General features: G+C 40.7%; 1 long non-coding RNA gene across 1 annotated transcript; it reads right to left on the bottom strand.

The window, feature by feature from the left end:
• Positions 1-934: 934 nt before the first annotated feature.
• On the bottom strand, positions 935-5,210 carry LOC137472986 (uncharacterized). Its single transcript, XR_010998542.1, has 3 exons — positions 5,116-5,210; positions 2,768-2,867; positions 935-2,018 (listed from the first exon to the last, which is right to left on the bottom strand). It is a non-coding gene; the product is annotated as an uncharacterized lncRNA (long non-coding RNA).
• Between the last annotated feature and the right edge of the window lie 2,314 nt (positions 5,211-7,524).

The following is a 7,524-nucleotide window of genomic DNA, read 5'->3' as shown; positions in this document are numbered from 1 at the left end:
AGACTGACATTTTCCTAGAACAAAGGGGACATTTTCTTCTCCTTTTTAAAGATTTAACTTGTACTTTTCCCAGGAATTATTCTTCTTTGCTTATTATGACAAGCAGTGAGGGCTGCAAGACCAATTTGTTTCAGAAGCTTAAAAATCCCCGTTTATGCAACAGAGACATCTTTTCAGCAGAGTAGGGCTATGAGTGCCAAAGTGGGAATGGACAAAGCCTACTTTTCTGAGAGTATAATGTTTTCCTGTTTGTCATGACTTGCAAAAGAAAGCAAACATTTTCACCCTGATTTAGCTGTGTGATTTATTACACTTTCAGCTCTTGTAGCAATTTTCTAGCTGCTCTTCTTAGTGATTCTGAGACATTCTTTACTGATTCAGGGGAAGGAAATCTCCAGAATGACTGCTGCTGCCTGAAGTAACACCAAACTGTTGACGAGCAGGGCTGTATTTCTGGGATCTCTAAATGCAAGTGCAGGTTTTGGTGCTGCAGTTATACCCAAGGCTGGGCCACAGCCACTTCATGACAGAGCCACATGTAAAATGTGTTATACATGTTTTGCCTTTTTTTTTTGTGTGTGATTTTTTTTGTGAAATCTCCTACTTTCTGAAGAAAATGTGGATTTTTTTTTTCTCCACAATGGAAAAGAAACCATATACTTTAAGCAGCTTGGGCTCAATTTACTGATAGATCAAAGTATATCTTTCTACCATGCTAGGGAGAAGTACAGGCGCTATTGGAAAGTTGATGCAAAATAATAGCCATGTCAAAAGAAACAGCAGCACAGCAGAAACCTTTTGCAGCACCATTTGCTGTCATTTCTTGCAGCCACAGCTTCTAGAAACCCAAAACTGAGAGGATTTCTTGGTGGTACCTACCCACACAACCTTTGTAAGCCTGCCTGCCTCTTTCAAGCTCATGCATCTTGAGGCCTCAGACCTCAGAAGATATCTTCAGGAGAACTACAGAGTCCTGCCCAGATTGTTAGCTTCTAATGGATTCATTAGCTCAAAAGAAAGAGGAATCCTCCAACTTATTCACAAGAACTGTTTTTAGTGATCTAGTTAAACAAAAATAAACAATGCTCTGAGATGCTGCTACTTTGCTGGAAACCTTTGATGATCACATATTTTACCCCATGTTTCACTTCAGTTTTGTACAAAGAGTTATTAAATTATCTAAGAACCAGTCTCTGCAGTCTTTATAGATTTCCATGAGTAATTTTAATTTTGGGCTTCCCAGTGATGTTTCTTTACAATATGGGATCATAATTTCTGCAGGCTCTGTTGAGTAAGTTTGCAGTTTCTTAATATGCACAAAGATAGTGGAGTCCCACTCATTTGGATAAATTAAAAAAATCAAAGGATGTTTCATACCATCCCTACTGTACTTAGATGGCAGCTCTAGGAGTGGCTTGAAGCTAGGGGCAGTCTGCAGTGCAGCCCCAAATAGCTGTGTTGCCTTTGTAAGCCTGAACCTGGTTGCCTTTTAGGTTCTGTCTGGAATAACAGGTAGTCAAGAATAAAACCGTTGTCACCTGAGGTATAACAGAAACTGAAAAGAAATAATCAAAGTCTGGAAAACAGCATGGAGTGGAGTTGGGATACAGCTGGGAGAGGTACATGGGAGAGTAGGTGAATTAGTTTGATGGTAAAAATTTAACACTGGAATTAAGGATGAAGGAGAATGGAGTTTTGAACTAGCTGGAAACTGCCTTGATACATGAAGACATATTTTAAAAATTGAGAGCAGACTGAAGTTTGTGTGCTTGTGACAGCTTGTGAATCTGACTGCACGCCTGCTTTCCTACACAGTGTAGATGAAGCCATGGTGTCTGCACGAGAGGTTATTCCAGGATAGCTATTCAGAGACTCAGAAATACCTCCATGCTTTTATTCTGTGCAGATCCAGCTTTAGAAATATGCCTTGCTTTAAGGATATTTTTCAGGATTTTTCTTTCAGTGGAATGTGTTCTGCCTGCTCGCTCAGTGCTGGCAGTGTTGCTTGTTTCTTTGCTCTGCCATATCGTGGTTCCAGCAGAAGAAAAAAGCTGCACAAAAGTTAACAGGAACAAATAGCTCAGTAATGGAATGGTAAGTACAAGCCATTCCCTTTTGGGCTGTCAAGAACAGAAAATGGATCACACAGCTAAGCATTTGCTATTTTTTATAGCTATTTTGCAGTGTAGATCATACAATCACATGTTTGCCTGGTTAAATTAATGCCTTAATTAGAAAAGCATGCCCCATTGCTATTTAGGGTTAAATTGCAAGGAAACCTGCAGTAAAGATTTAAGTTTGATTCCTCCATCTCGTGTTAGCAGCTAAATAAATGCAGTATAGCCTTACAATATTGAGGAGTTACTGAGAGAAATGGAGGTGGTAAAAATGAGTCTATAAGGTACAGAGAAAATAACCCAGGCTGAACCAGATTTATTGGCTAGTAGTGGGAGGACAGGTGGTGGACACTGACTTTGGTTGTTTTGGGTTTTTTTTAAGGGGAAGGTAACATCAGATCAGTCTGCAAATACACAAATGCAAATTGAAAAATGCATTTTACTAAATAAAATATAACTATTGACAGGGACTGCAAAACCAGGGAAAAGTACAAAGCCATAACTCTTCCTAAATAGCTTCTACTTTTTAAGATTTAGGGATATCTTATCTTGTCCTTGAATTTCAGGGTGATAATTCATTTCCTTCCCCAAATCCCTTTCCTCTGGCTTTGCATAATAACTATAGTCCTTTCCTTCTGTACCACCTCAACATACCAGTTACTTACAGACAGAAATAGCTGTTACAGTTCTGACCGGGCTGCCTTATAAATAGTCACTGCATCTTCAGTGTTAGGCTTTAAACTCTTTTTTCTGGGTGAAGAGATAAAAACCCTTATATGGAAATGTAGGTGCACAGTTTGTGGTGATTGGGAGTGGGGCTGTGGCTGAGCCTCATCCCCAGTGGGCACAGCTGTGAAAAGCAGGTGAGCAGCACTGACAGCCATGGAGTGCCCAGGTGCACTGAGCAACCACCAAAGGGAACAGAGGGCACGCAGGTGCCATGCATCAACATGAGGGGATAAATGTTGGGCTGAAGAGCAAGAAGGGGAGCTGCTTGAAGCCCTCTGCTATTGTGTCATGATATTCTGTGTATTGTGGCCATCTCAGCTGTGACATAGAAAGAATGTATTGCTAGTGTTCTTGAAATCTGAGTTGTCTGTAAAACCTTTCAAATTTCTTCTTGAGGAGGCTGTTTTTGGTTAATTCAAGGAGTGGAAAAGCCCATTACCCTAAATACCAGCTGAAAGCAAGGCTCCCTAGAGCAATCTGTCTTAGAAGAGGAACTGCAACTCTGCAGAAGCAGTGGCAGGTTTGTATGAGGGTCTTCAGATGCCACACACCTTTGCCTACAAGGATGCTTGTTTCATCCCTGGTTAAGAAGTCATCCTTCTCCTCTCATTTCTATTTTGAGCTGGTTTCTGTCTTTGACTGTACTGTGTTAAAAAACCCAACCCTCTGCAATTACTGGTATTTATAAACCTCCAAACCCATCAGTTAAAGTGGGAGCTCTGAGGAGCTGCTGACCTCTGGTAGGAAGGTGGGGTGAGAACAGTGGGAGGGGCTGGGGTTGGCAATTCCTGGGCCTGGGTGGGTGCTTTTGATTTTGGTTTAACTGAACCTGATGGGTTTGACTGAATCAGGTTAGGGAGCTGTCAGCTGAGCTGTTTGCAGTGAGTGATTTGAAAGCGTGCCACTGTTTCCCAGGGGGGTGGTGTGAGAAGTTGTTGCTGAGCTGGGGGATGTAACCTTTTCACCCAGTTGAGCTCCAGCCAGGGCAGGGGGTAACCAGATCCTTCAGTGGGAATAAAACTTCACAGGAATCTCTCATAGATAGCTGGGGAGAAGAGAGGGTGAGAAAACACAGATTTGGTATTAAATGCTAAAATTTCAGCATAATGAAATTTCAAAATGAGTGGGGAATTAATAGCACAAAGATTTTTGTACCAATATGTCTCTGGGAATGATTGAAATTTTTTTCAGTCTCTCTAAACAAGCCCTGGACAGGCTTCCAGCCAGAATCCTCTTCTCTCTGCACTCAGTTCACTCAGTTCCTGGGTGCTCCTGCCCCACTCAGAGCTGCTTGTCAGCCACCAGTGCTGGAGCCCCCTCAGCAGGGCATCATTTCCCTTGTCAGGGGACGTTTTGTTCCTTCCTTGGGAAGAGGCCATAGCACAGCAAGGGTTAAACTGCAGTCTGTTATCCACTCAGTTGGACTGGGAGCAATGCACACCATCAAAATGTAAGTCAGAAAGGAATCTGAAGAGCAAGGAGTGTGTTCATGTAGTTTCTAATTTTAAGAAGTTCACCCATTTTTCTAGGGCTGATTTCTTGCTTTTCAACCCATTGAACTGTGCTAAAACCTAAATTCAGCTTGAATTTATGAGGATGGGAATATACTTGCTTCAATTTTCAAGATTTTAAACATCAGTACCTCAGTATTTTGTAATATAAAGAAAACCTACATGATATGGTATTATATCTGTGTATAATGTAACTATAAAACGGAGTTTAAACATAGTCTACTTTTAAATTTAATGCTTTAAAATTATTTTTTAATTTTGTGAAAAAAAATTAATTCTGTACATATGTAAACTGAGATAATTACTTCAAATTATTAAATTAGCTTTCAAGAGGTGTGCTTTTATTTATGCTTTTATCATAATTACATTAAAGTGTCAATGTGAGCTACTTTGAATTAAAAATTCTAGATCATTGTTTAAGTAATTTTAACTAATTTTTTTAGAGAAAGCTATAAGAGGTTATCTATGTTGCCTCAACATGGAGCAAGAGATGAGAAGTAAATTTCAGATGCATTTATTAGATTAAAAAATAAGTTAATTTCCTATTTTGATTGCAAACATTCTTCATGTTACCTGGAAAAGCCACATGATAAAAATTGTACTAAATGGAAGATCCTATCCCATTAATGCTTCAATGCAAATTATTTCACGGTACTCTTGAACAACTCTGATACTTATACTGCAAATGTAAAACACACATTTAAATACATTTCCATTAAACACAGGTAGAGTCATAATTTGAGTCATCTGTACTTTACCAGTTCTAATTAATAAAGCTGGGAAACTTTCTCAGCTTCTTGCCCAGCCTTTGCTGTAGTGGGGGTCTCCTGTTTTCTTTACGACAGAGCTAAGAACTTTGTGACTGCCAGGAAAATGTACAACTGAGCCATATTTTTCAGATCCTGGTAAAGGCTGGGTTTGATGGGTGTATGAGCAGTCAGAGGAACCTGCTCTGTCTGGCACTGCAAGCAGCTCGTGTTGGCTCTACCAGCCTGGCCAATTATCTGCATTTAGGGCACACCTGCCCTGCTTCTGCCATCGGAGCCAGGGCCTGTCTGGGGCTGTCACCAGCAGGAAATCTGGGCATCCTGGGCAGCCCCAGCCTCGCTGCTCACTCAGGGCAGGGCCCTTTGATGCACTGAATGTGTCAGCAGAGCTGAGCTGGGGATCAATTAGTGCTTCTGCTCTGACAAATTGTTAAAAGCATTTCACTCACACCCATACAGTCACATGAGTGCTTTAGAGAACTGTACTGACGGTTTTGGGTTTAGCAGTTGATGAGTTAGGGGCCAAGAAATAAAGAGGGTCCCTGTTCACAGCCTCTGGGATTCACTGCCAGCATGGTCTTTTTTCCAATAGTGCATTCTGGTGTAATAACTACTCTTGTGGTAGTTATTTTTAATTGTAAGGTATCTAAAGTGTGAGGTATTTTAGGACCACAAAATAATATTAGCTAAAGCTTAGCAAGCTGAACTTCTGATTTGTTATCTTGCTTTTATTTTCCCCGGAACCCAATTCTGCAGTGTTATCTCAGCGGTCCAATACCTGAGTCAGGCTCCTGGTTTTATTTCAAGTGGTGCCTTTCTGACATTGTGACAAGTAATCTGTGGAAAATGTGGAACTGATAAAAGAAAAAGAAATTGTTTACAGGTAAGCCTGCTTCAGCCTTGCTCTTTTACCAGAACAAACAAAATTGCTTTGTGAGCTTGAGCAAGAATATTTGTTTTTTAGTTCCCAAAAAGTAGATATAAAACAAAATAGGACTCACTGAAATGAGCTCACATTACTACAAGAGAAATGGGATATGTACTATACTATCATACACCTCTTTGTTAACAGCAACTGTTAATTAATCCCTCAGAGCCGAGGAGTCTGATGAAGACCTTTGGATTTGGCATGCTGCTAGTAAGAAAGGCACAACGCTTGTCTGTATTCCATGGTTTAGTTCCAAATTTTCTGTCCTAGTCTGTTGCCTGGATAGTTTCCCAAGTCTTCCTTTTCCAGCCAAATTTAGGAAAAAATAATTAACAAGCAACGTTTCACATAATCTAAATTTTCAAATGTTCAGATGTTTCCAATCCATCTGCTAGTCCAGGTCCTTTTATTGAAGTAGTGTGAACAGTTTAATGAAAATTGTCCATAGTTTGTACTGTCTGGAGATAACTGTCTCAAGGCTGAGCCACATGGATAGGTCATGGACTTTTTGCTCACCTACTGTCTTTTCAAAGACAGCTTAGCTAAAAAAGCCCTGAATTTTTTTGGATTAGCTGAGCTCCCTGTGCACAGGAGATGAATAGCAATTAAATGACCCTTAATAGGTTTGGATTGCAATTAAAACCACACTTGACTGTGACTATGTGGTTGTGTCTTACAAACTAACCAGCAAAGCTTAGCTTAAGTAGCTGAGCCCTCAGATGCTTTGGTGGTGATGTGGTTTTCTGGGTCTGGTAGACATTAGTGTTGCAGCTGGACATTGGAACAGCTGTCATTTCCTGTCAAGTGATGTCCCATCCATGTTCATCCACCACTGCCTGCTGGGTCCTGGCCTTTCTAAGGACATCTTGGACAAACATTTTAATTTGTTACTGTCTTCTTGGGGCAGTGGAAGTTACAAACTATTGCTTAGGACTTGTATCTTTAGAGCATGACAGGCTTGCACAGAGCTGAAACACTGCCCCTAATGATGCACTGATGCTCATGTGCCATTGGAGGTGGTGTTTTTCCATCCCCTTTTCTTACCCCGTGACTTCCACCACAAATATCCTTTGTTTACCAGGCAAAAAGTTCCTAGGCTTCCAAAGTCCTTCTTGTTTTCATTTTATCTGCTGCTTTGTCCTTCTGCACCTCTCTGGGGACTGATGTGAGTTGTCACAGCAAAAGCTGCCTTATTTTTGATTTTCTGTTGCATAAATGTCAGTGAGGAGAACCCTTACAGGAGAAGCCTGTGCCTTAGCAGGGATCTGCATCAGGAGCCTGCAGCGAGCTGGAGTGGCTGGTCCAAGGCAGGACCTGGCAAAGGAACCTTGTCAGCCTACTTTTAGGCTGACACATATTGTTTTGTCCAAGAGGACAAAAGAGGACAATAATTTCTATGGCTTTTTTTTGTTGTTTTTGTTTTTGTGGTTTTTTTTTTTTTTTTTTGTGTTTTGTTTTGTTTCCTCTAGCTG

The sequence above is a fragment of the Anomalospiza imberbis genome, chromosome 4 (assembly GCF_031753505.1).
Source record: "Anomalospiza imberbis isolate Cuckoo-Finch-1a 21T00152 chromosome 4, ASM3175350v1, whole genome shotgun sequence".
NCBI lineage: Eukaryota > Metazoa > Chordata > Aves > Passeriformes > Viduidae > Anomalospiza > Anomalospiza imberbis.
This window is presented reverse-complemented; position numbering and strand designations above follow the sequence as displayed.